This window comes from Crocuta crocuta, unplaced genomic scaffold (genome assembly GCF_008692635.1).
Source record: "Crocuta crocuta isolate KB4526 unplaced genomic scaffold, BGI_CrCroc_1.0 scaffold331, whole genome shotgun sequence".
Classification (NCBI taxonomy): domain Eukaryota; kingdom Metazoa; phylum Chordata; class Mammalia; order Carnivora; family Hyaenidae; genus Crocuta; species Crocuta crocuta.
In genome coordinates, this window is record NW_027531015.1 from 2,338,087 (window position 1) to 2,348,569 (window position 10,483).

The 10,483-nt window shown below is 36.5% G+C and overlaps 1 non-coding gene across 1 annotated transcript; it reads left to right on the forward strand.

Moving 5' to 3' along the window:
- The first annotated feature begins 5,595 nt into the window (after nt 1-5,595).
- On the forward strand, nt 5,596-5,699 carry LOC144237239 (U6 spliceosomal RNA). Its single transcript, XR_013336797.1, has one exon. It is a non-coding gene; the product is annotated as a U6 spliceosomal RNA (small nuclear RNA).
- The last annotated feature ends 4,784 nt before the right edge of the window (nt 5,700-10,483 follow it).

Genomic DNA, 10,483 nt, shown 5'->3' on the forward strand with positions numbered 1-10,483 from the left:
ATAAAACCAGAAGACAGGGAAGGAGTAACTAGGAAGCCAGTAGATTTAGATGTCCACCAAATGTCCTGACTTCAGCAGGGGTGGGATTTGCCAAGAACTTTCAGGAACACTATGGTTCTCATTAAGCGTTAAGAATTACAAAATATTCTCACTTAGGCTATAGTACAGTTTGTGAAGTAAATGATATTCTATAGGATCTCTTCCCCCTGACAAGAAGTTTAGAGGGTAAGAACACCCTTAGAAATATGTGTGCTTAATAAATCTTATCAACTTATTATAATTTTCTAAATTTTTATTTGACTTGTTTATTTGCTTTTCAGTCGTTTAGATGCTTCTGGCCTCTCTCAACAATGGTATGCTTATCAATTTTTCCTTGTTTTCAAAGCTTTTTTGTTTTATGAATAAAGACCTGTATGACTCATAAAGGCACACATACAATGCTTTCTTACTCAACACATTGTTTCCTGATTCACAGTTTCCTTGAGGGTTGTACTCTTTAACAATGTGAAAAATTTTTTATTCTTGATTTTTGAAGTTGGCCTTAAATTCTACTTTGTTTGAGTTAGGACTGCCTATTGGTACTCTTGTTTTTATTTTTTTAACTTCATGAATATACTAGTATGATTTCTTAGTAACTATGTTGTTAAAATATGGTTGTTTTAAATAATTGAAAGTTGGATTTTTGTTTTAAATACTGTTAATGTTTTGTCTTTTTAAATTTTAAATTAAAATATTTTTAATGAGCAATACAATCAAATGACACAAAATCCAAAATGTACACAATGGAGGGAAACCTGGTAGTTCAGTCGGTTAAGTGTCCGACTTTGGCTCAGGTCATGGTCTCACAGTTCATGGGTTTGAGCCCTGCATCTGGCTCTGTGCTGATGGCTCAGAGCCTGGAGCCTGCTATGGATTCTGTGTTTCCCTCTCTCTGCCCCTCCCCTTCTCACTCTTTCTCTCTCTCTCCCTCTCTCTCTCTCAATAAAGAAATAAATATTAAAAAAACAAACCAAAAAACCCAAAAGTGTATACAACAGTATATAGTGAAAAACTTTCCTCCTATTACTGTCTTCTGGATATAGTTTTTCCCTCTCAGAAGTAACCAGTGTTATCATTTTCCTATGTATTTTCTCTTTTTGAGGGAGAGAGGCAGAGGAAGAGGAAGAGAGATCTTAAGTAGGCTCCACACCCAGCACGGAGCTAGACTTGGGGCTTGATCTCATGATCTCCACCAAAATCAAGAGTCTGAGGCTTAACTGAGCTACCCACGTGTCTCTCCTGTGTATCTTTTTGGAGATAATTTATCACGATATAAAGCAAGTGTATAAAAGCATACATTTTTGTACATATCACACACACAAATGCACACACACACACAGAGACATGTGCTATTTCTGTGACTTGCCTTTTTTTCTTAACAATTAACATTATAGATTATTCCATATCACTACTTCATTCTTTTAGATGCCTGCATACAATTTCATTTTGTATGTAGGTACAATTTATTTCACTATTCCATGGGTGTATACTTAGGTTGTTTTAAATCTTTTAATATTATAACTTTACAGTGAACAATCTTGTACATATACTCCTTTCTCCATGCTAATATATCTGTAAAATACTAGAAATGGAATTGCAAGATCAGAGGGCATTTAAAATTTCTTTTTAAGGGAATATAATTTTTTTCAATCTTGAGTAGGTAATACAGCACACATTACACAATTCAAAAGAAACAAGATAGGCAGAATGATCCCCTTCCAAAAAAAAAAAAAAAAAAAAAAGGTTCATTCTTATCTCCAGAACCTGTGAATACAATACATTACCTTACATAGGGAAAAAAAAAGACTTTGCAGATGTGATGAAGGTTAAGGACCTTGAGATGGGGAGATCATCCTGGATTATTTAGATGGACCAAATCTAATCACTCTAATTGGAGAGCATTTCCTGGCTAGAGGTAAAGAGAAACATGGGACAGATGGAAGATTAGAGAGATGTGGTGTTGCTAGATGGAGAAAGGGGACTGTAAGCCAAGGAAGACATGTGGTCTTTGGAAGCTGGAAAAGGCAAGAATATAGATTCTCCCCCAGAGTTTGCAGAAAGATATACAATCTTCTGGTCACCTTGCTCTTAGCTCACTGAGACCTTTGTCAGACTTCCGACCTACAGAATTGCAACATTATAAACCTATACTGCTTTAAACTCTGAATTTTATGGCAATTTGTGAAAGCAGCATAGACTACTAATAAAAGGGAAAAAGATTAAGAATAACTATCCACATCCCCCTTCTCCTAAGCCAACTAACTCATTCCTCTCACCAGATGGAACCATTTTCACCTTCTTGGTCATGCTTTCTGAGACTTTCTGTGCATTTATAAGCATTTACATATATTATGTCATGGATTCTAAGGCACATATTCTTTTCTTTCTTTTTAAATGTGAAATTAGGATGTATCTTAGGATGAAAACTGAGTCCTTCTAGAGGAGTTGCAGTTGCTTCTGCCAGTCATCTGAAGTTCTACCAACCTGAGACTACTCCAAATTAAATTATCTAGGTTAAAACTCTTCTGTTTTCTTGAACTATGTCGATGATGTGAATTCGCTCCACAAAGCTGTGTGAGTATTGGCTTATGATTCAAATTCCAGGAAGAGATTATTTTTCTCTCTCCAAGTAGTGTCAAATTTGAGACATGCTAGTTTCCCGCTATCTCCCCATATGGTGGGTTTACTTTTCATTTACCTTTAGTGAAGATGTAACAATTTGGTGACTCAGCTGTATGTGTGTATTATCAATTAGATTCTCCCTCTTTGTTGTTTGTCCTTCCTTCTTATATAATTGCAAATTACAATTGAAAGTTCCTTAAATTTGATGGAAAATACCATGTAAGAAAATTTCATTCAGTGGGAAGAGAATGTGTTTTCTTTGGTGTTGTAGTCTTTGGAAATCAAAAGATGCTGCCAAACTGTTGTTTAAAAGAGAGATAGCAGGAATCATTGCAACCATTCACATAAAGACCATTCTTTATTCTCCACCATTTAATCTCAGATATAGACAATCACTAATATGAATCTCATCAATAACAAAGAGAAATATTGACTTATACTTGCTTCAATGTTGGTGTATGTTTTGCCACACAATCTGGACAGGTTGCTCCCTTTATAGTCTTTATCCAAGGCATTCTCTTCCCTCACCTCTCTTCCTGTGTTGGACCATGTTTACTATTGCTCATGCATTCTCTTTCAGGGTCAACTTCATTTTGGTAAAGCATCCTGCCACTGCTTCCTGGAAGCAAGAGGTGAGAGATAACATTTCAAAGATAATTTATGTCTCACAATGTCTCTATTCTAATCTTATTGTGTTTACTTGTTATTTTGGATGAGTATAGGAATCTGGATTGGAAATAATTTTTCTTCAGCATTTTGAAAGCATTGCTGTGTTGTTAGCTCCCAGTGGTGATGTTAGACACTGGAAGCCATTTTGATTCTTAATTCTTTGTATGCAACCTGCTGTTTGTTTGATTTTGCTGCTGTTTTACTTTTTATTCTGGAAACTGTTAAGTTTTTCTCTTTGTCTTCATTTTTGTACAATGTTACAGTAATGTGGTTTACTGTGGGTCTGTTTCTTACACTGTGTTGGGCACCAAATGGACCCTTCCATTCAGAAACTCATGTCTTTCAATCCTATGGTATTACCTTTAATTATTTTATTAATGATTTTCTCCCTCTTACCACTCTATTTTTCTATTCCTTTGCCCTCTTAGGAACCCCTATTAATCAGGTGTTGAAACTCCTAGAATGGTCTTCCAATTTTCTTATCTTCCACTCCTATTTTTCATCTCAGTGTTCTTTTGCTCTATATGATGGGGCTAATTTCCTTAACTTTACGGTATTTGTTCATTTTTAAATTTTAAAATTTATTTTGTTTTGTTTATATATTTTATTTCAGAATATGTTTTTCCTATCATGCTTTACATTTTAAGAGCTTGTTCTGCTCTCTAGATATTTTTTTCTTGGAGGATGTACCTCTAGGTTCATGAATATAATTTATTGTCTTGTCACTCTGCTGCTATCAATGGTTTCTTTGTAAAGTGCTATCTTTTAAAAAAATACGTTTGGCTGGTTTCCATTCATTCCAAACTTCTTTTATTCCTTTTGGTTGGCTTAAACCTTATCTCATATAGGAGAAGCTTTCCTCAGATGGAAGTTCTGGGATTTCTGGTCATGATTAAGAAGGAATAAAAAGTTACTGGAAGTATTAGACATATGGATGAGATTGCCAGCTTCAAACTACAGTACGGGGTGATCTAGGAGAGCTAATAATGGTTTGCATGTCATGTGATTCATTATTTTCATTGGGTACTCAATGTTTAACCATGTGTGGAATCCTCCTTTCCAGATAATTATTCTTTTATCTTCGCCAGACAATAAAACTTGGAATTTCTTCAGGAATGCAGAAAGAGTAGCCACCTGAAGTCATGGAGTAGGAGAAGGTCCCTTAGCTTTAGGGATCTAACTCCTCCTTAAATGCCTCTTTTCCATCTTCCATCTTATTTTAACATCACGCCCTTCACTCTGATTCTAAAGTTACCCAATTCTGCTTCACCTTGAGGCTCTTGGAGAGCTTCCAGTTTAAATTGGATTGACTCTCAGATAAATTGTATGACTTTCCACCAATTTTTGCTTTTTTGTTGATAGCTTGTCATCTTAATTCTTCCAGATGCTTGAGAATTTTTTCTTTGAATCTTCAAAATTAAAACTTTTTCCCCCTGTATATTAGAAGGCTTTTCAATTTTGTCTTCCATGTCATTAATTCAGTGTTTTCAAAAACAAATTTGTCTCCAATATTCATTTTACTCGAATATTGAATTTTGGGTTTTTTCCATCTTTACAGAGATACAGTTGACCTACAACATTATATAAGTTTAAGGTGTACAATGTGTTGATTTCAGATACTTATATATGACAATTATTGTCATATATATAATTATTGTCATAGCATTAGCTAACATCTGCATCACTTTACATAATTATCCTTTCATTTTCATGGTGAGAACATTTAAGATTAATTCTCAGCAACTTTCAAGTATATAATGCAATATTATTAGTGATAGTCACTATGTTATACATTAGATCGCCAGAACTCAGCCATCTTAAAGTTGGAGGTTTATATTCTCTGACCGACATCTCTCCTCTCCCCACCAGGGAAGGTCTTTTATCTAGTTTGATATGGAAGAGACAGAAGTAAGAGTTCTGCCTACCTAATATCCATTTCACAATGATGCTGTGGTATTCTGCCTAGAGTGGGAAGCAGAGGAGGGAAAGAAAGTCTTGCTTATGGTTTCTTTGATTAAATCAGAGACTTACTCATTAACTAGATCAGCATGGGATTCTCTTTTCAAGGGGTTGACTGGAGGGTGACAGAGTCCATGGCTTGACACACCTTTACTTAAGCCTTGAAATCTAAGGACTTTAAAAGGTTTTCCAAGTGGGGATCACTCTAAGACAGCTCAGGAAATGTATGGCACAGGTCTAGAAGAAAAAGTTGCAGGGCTCAGCTTATGATTTTCCATGTAGAAAGAAATGCTGAAAACTGACCTTGTGCTCATTTTGGCAACACATATGCTAAAATTGGAACAATACACACGTCAGCATGACCCCTGCACAAGGACGACATGTAAATTAGTGAAGTGTTCCACATTTTTTAAAAAACAAAGAAACAAAAGAAAAGTTATCTCCTATCTTTCTTCTTTTCCCTGTTAGTCTGCTGTTTAGGTCACACAGAGCGCTGCAAATAAAATCTTGCTTCACACAAAATGGCGTGAGTCTTCCAGTCTGAACCGAGTTCCTAATTCTCAGTGGAGCTTCAGCCTTTTTTTCTTTTTTTTTTTTTGTGAAAGAAAGTCAGGTCTAATTTATTCTAATTTCCCTTGGATAAACTTCAAAATCGCCAGAGCAGACCTAAGGATAATTTTTGCACCAAATCAGTCATAGAGATTTGCTGAGGGGAAGGTCTACAAATCAAATGCAATGGGCTTGGTTTGTGCTCTGCTTTGTTTTGGCCCTCCTGCCCACCTGCCCTTACTTTCATGATTTGGGAATAAGAACTGATTTCTCTTTCAGTAGATGGGGGAGAAAAGGAAGCAGTTAGATTTAGGGAAAGGAAATAGAATAAGTAACTACCAGAGAATAGAACTGGAAGATAAGGATTTTAGCATTTCTGTTGCTGTTAGTTTGTTTACTTGAACATTAAAGCCACTTGACTTGAATGGGGTATTTACAGCTTTGAACTACCAAAAAATAAATCTGGCAAATACATTTTTTAAAATGTTTATTTATTTATTTTTGAGAGATAGAGGGCAGGGCAGAGAGGGAGACAGAGAATCCCTAGCAGCCTCTCCACTGTCAGTTCAGAGCCTGATGTGGGGCTTGGAGCCATGAGCCATGAGATCATGACCTGAGTAGAAATCACGAGTCAGATGCTTAACTGACTGAGCCACCCAGGTGCCCCAGAAAATACAATTTTTAAGCGAAGTCATTTAATACATTCTCTTTTCCTCCACATGTTATATTCCAAGTTACCCAAATTCTTAAGGCTTTGCTGATAAAGTCATTTAGAGGTATATGAATTACAATAGGACAAATCTTGATTCCATTTCATTCATAGTTTTTAATTAAAAATATGTATTCTTGCATTTATTTTAATACACATGTATCCTGATGGAGTACCTCATCATATGGACCATCCCCTGTGCTTGTCATACAAATCTAATACATAGCTCCTTTCCTCAACAAATTAACAGTCCAGTTGAGGAGACAACAGATGAAAACATGTTGCAGCATACTATAGTACATATAGAGGTTATCTGTATATAACAGAATTTAGAGCTTCAATTGTATATCACAGAATGTGGCGTAAATGCAAAATGACTTTTGTTGACTCTTAGAGATGAAATGTTCAGGGGAAGGTCTTTCATTGTGTGCACAAATACATGCCCATTGGTCCTCATATTCAGTCCTCTCCAAGTAGTCCTGTCTTTGCCAGGCTTATGTCATTATCAGCTTGATTCTGTAAGTAAATAGAGACTGTTAAAGAAAGCCAAAATTGGAATCTAATTTCACCTTCAAGTTGGTCCAATTTGTTTTGTGAATACCTACCTTTACCAAGAGCTTCAACTGCTGTGCCCAAGCATTATAACGATACTGTCATGCCTTGAATATGTCGGGGTATCAAATTTGTTCTGCCTTGGAGTATAGCCAGGCAGAAACTGGTCAACTCTGGCTTGGAGTAGCTCCATTCTTTTATTTCAATGTGGCATTCTAGTAATATTTTTTTCTTTGTTTGTTTTTGTGGCCCATACCATGAATAAAGACTGGGAAGTGCTGTCCTAACTAATATCGATCAATAGAGAACTACAGCACTTTGCTCAGCCCCTCCTTGGAACTCAACAGTGTCGATTTTATGTGAATTCTATGGATGGAGAGTAGGAGTAGAGGTGTGATTCCTACAAGACACATTTGAGAGGTTGTTGGCAGAATTAGGGAACATAAAACAACAAATGGCCACTCAATACAATGGTAGAGGCCTGATTCTATGTTCCGTTGCCAGGAAATTGGAGCCTTTCTTGTGCTCTAGAAATAAAATATAGAGCTTAAGTTTGAAGTGTCTCTCAATGCATCCACTGGCAAAATATTTTAGGATATCTGCCTTTTTACATTATAATAATTAAATTTCAGGATAGTCCTCAAGAAAAATACTAGCTTTTAACTTGCAAAGTAATAAGCAATTTGCATTAGTTAAAAACCAATAAGGGGAAGATTAGGAGGGGAGGGCTTGAAGTGGAATTTTTCAACAAAAGGTCACCCCTGTGTTCAGTCCTCTGCTCCACGGGCATGAGGAGTACCTGGTGACTTCTTCATTGCCATCATTTATAGGCCCGGGACATGCTTTTAACCATCTGGGGGACTGCTAAGAAATCCATTCCTTAGGGTTATTGCAAATAAGAAGATCTGATTAGTCAATTATCCCTTTGTCCGAAAGAGGCCATTAAATCTGATGAAGGAAGCTGTCAGTGCATTAAGAGGTACAACGGAGTGAAAGGTGGGAACAAATGCTGACAAGTATGGTAAACATGAGACACACCTGACAGGACACAGGACAAGCTGAGCAAATGGCTCATAAAGCTGATTTCACAGGAGGACAGTAAAATCCCTCCTTTCAAGTGGTTTGACTTTTTCCAAGCATTATATGGAGACAGGGTCTCCTAAGGAAAGTGGACTGCATGTTTTTACTAGATTTTGCAGACATCAGTCTTGTATAATCATTCTTTATTATAGTACTCAATCTATTAAATTCTTATAGTCCTTTTCCTTTACATAAACATTTTTTCTTACTAAAAACAGATATTCACTCTCTATCTCTCTCAAGCACAATAATTGTTTTTGACAGTTACTCATCTATATCTCTTTTAAAAGTTGTGGAGAATCGGGTTTCTGCTGTAGTGACGGTTGACATAAGGTAATGATTTAGAAATAATTACAAAGAGAAAGTGGCCTGAGGAGGACCCAACAACTTCCCTTTCTACTAAGAAATTTTATAGCCACTGCTTCATAACTCCTCTAGTTATACATGATTTCATCTCATAACCACTATAGTAATAGTCATTGTTAATATCAAGACCTCCAAAGGATTAGAGATTTATTTTGTTTTTAAATAAGCACCCAGACATTTAGATATTTATTCAAGGGTTATCTGAACCTCACTGGTCTGGAAAATACTTTAATTCATGAACACTTAGTAGTTTCTTGCAAGATTTGTAGTTTTGGGTCACTTTGGAAGGCTTTGGGTCATTTTGGAAGTCTGACTTCTTGGTCATTTTTCACAGTAGCCTGATACTCTCTCATCATACTGTCTAACGAGACATCTACATGTTTATTGTTTAAGGCTGTGGTCAGATGTCGAGTTATGCCTTGTGGCTTGGCCATGATTGCTACTGGGCAAGAAGTGCTCTCTAATTTATACCCCTTTATTAGCAATGTAATGCTAGCTACTGAAACAAATAAAGCCCAGATTCTTTGTGGCTTAACATAATAGAAATTTATTTCCCACTCCTATCAGGTCTAAGAGGCAGCATGGGCTCTCCTCCCTACAGCATAGGGACCAGGCTTAGGAAACATTTGGCTTTGGTGACTATTCTTAGCCTCAAATCTGGCCTACAGGGAGGAGAAGAAAGAGTGGAGAGTCTAATAGCAGAGATTGTTTTAAAAATATTACTTTGGCTCACTCGCCACTCACTGAAACTGAGTCTCAGGCGTCTACCCAACATAAAAGTTGTTGGAAAATGTAGTTCCTTACTGGAGAGCTGCTTCTCCATGACAACAGCACATGAGGGAAGAAAATCATAGATATCTGGTGGACAATAGCAGTCTCTCCACAACCTATGCATGACACCTAACTCCAAAAGGAGTTGGAGAGAAATCTTTTCCACCTTTCAGTGGACTTTCAGTTTGGAAAGTCAGAAAAAGTCCCCTCTAATTTTGTACATTTCTATCTTGATTCCAGTTAGTTAACATACAGTGTAAATATTAGTTTCAGGTGTACAATATAGTAATTTAACACTTCCATACTCACCCGGTGCTCATCATGACACGTGCACTCCTTAATCCCCATACCTATTGTACCCATCTCCCCACCTCCTCCCCTCTGGTAACCATCAACTTGTTCTCTACAGGTAAGAGTCTGTTTCTTGGTTTGCCTTTCCCTCTTTTCTTTCCCCTTTGCCCACTTTTTAGTTTCTTTAATTTCACATATGAGTGAAGTAATATAGTATTTGTCTTTCTCTGACTGACTTATTTTACTTAGCATAATACTCTCTGGCTCCATCCATGTCATTGCAAATGGCAAGATTTCATTCTTTATATGGTGAGTAATACTCCATTGTATGTATATATGTATGTGTGCATGTATTTGTGTGTATGTATCATATATATCACATCTTCTTTATCCATTCATCAATCAAGGGTCACTTGAGCTGTTTCCATAGTTTGGGTATTGTAGATAATGCTGCTATAAACATCAAGGTGAATGTACCCCTTGGATTAGTATTTATGTATTCTCTGCATAAATACCTAGCAGTGCAAATGCTAGAATGTAGAGTAGTTCCTTATTTAACTTTTTGAGGAAACTCCATACTATTTTCCAGAGTGGCTGCACCATTTTGTGTTCTCACCACCACTACATAAATGTTCCACTTTCTCCACATCCTCTCCAACACCTGCTATTTCTTGTGTTACTGATTTTAGCCATTCTGACCAGTGTGAAGTGATATCTCATTGTAGATTTGATTTGAATTTTCCTGATGAGTGATGTTGAGCATCTTTTCATGTGTCTGTTAGTTGTATGTCTTCCGTGAAAAAAATTTCTATTTGTGTCTTCTGCCCGTTTTTTAGTTGAATTATTTGTTTCTTTTTCTCATTGGATATTTTTTCT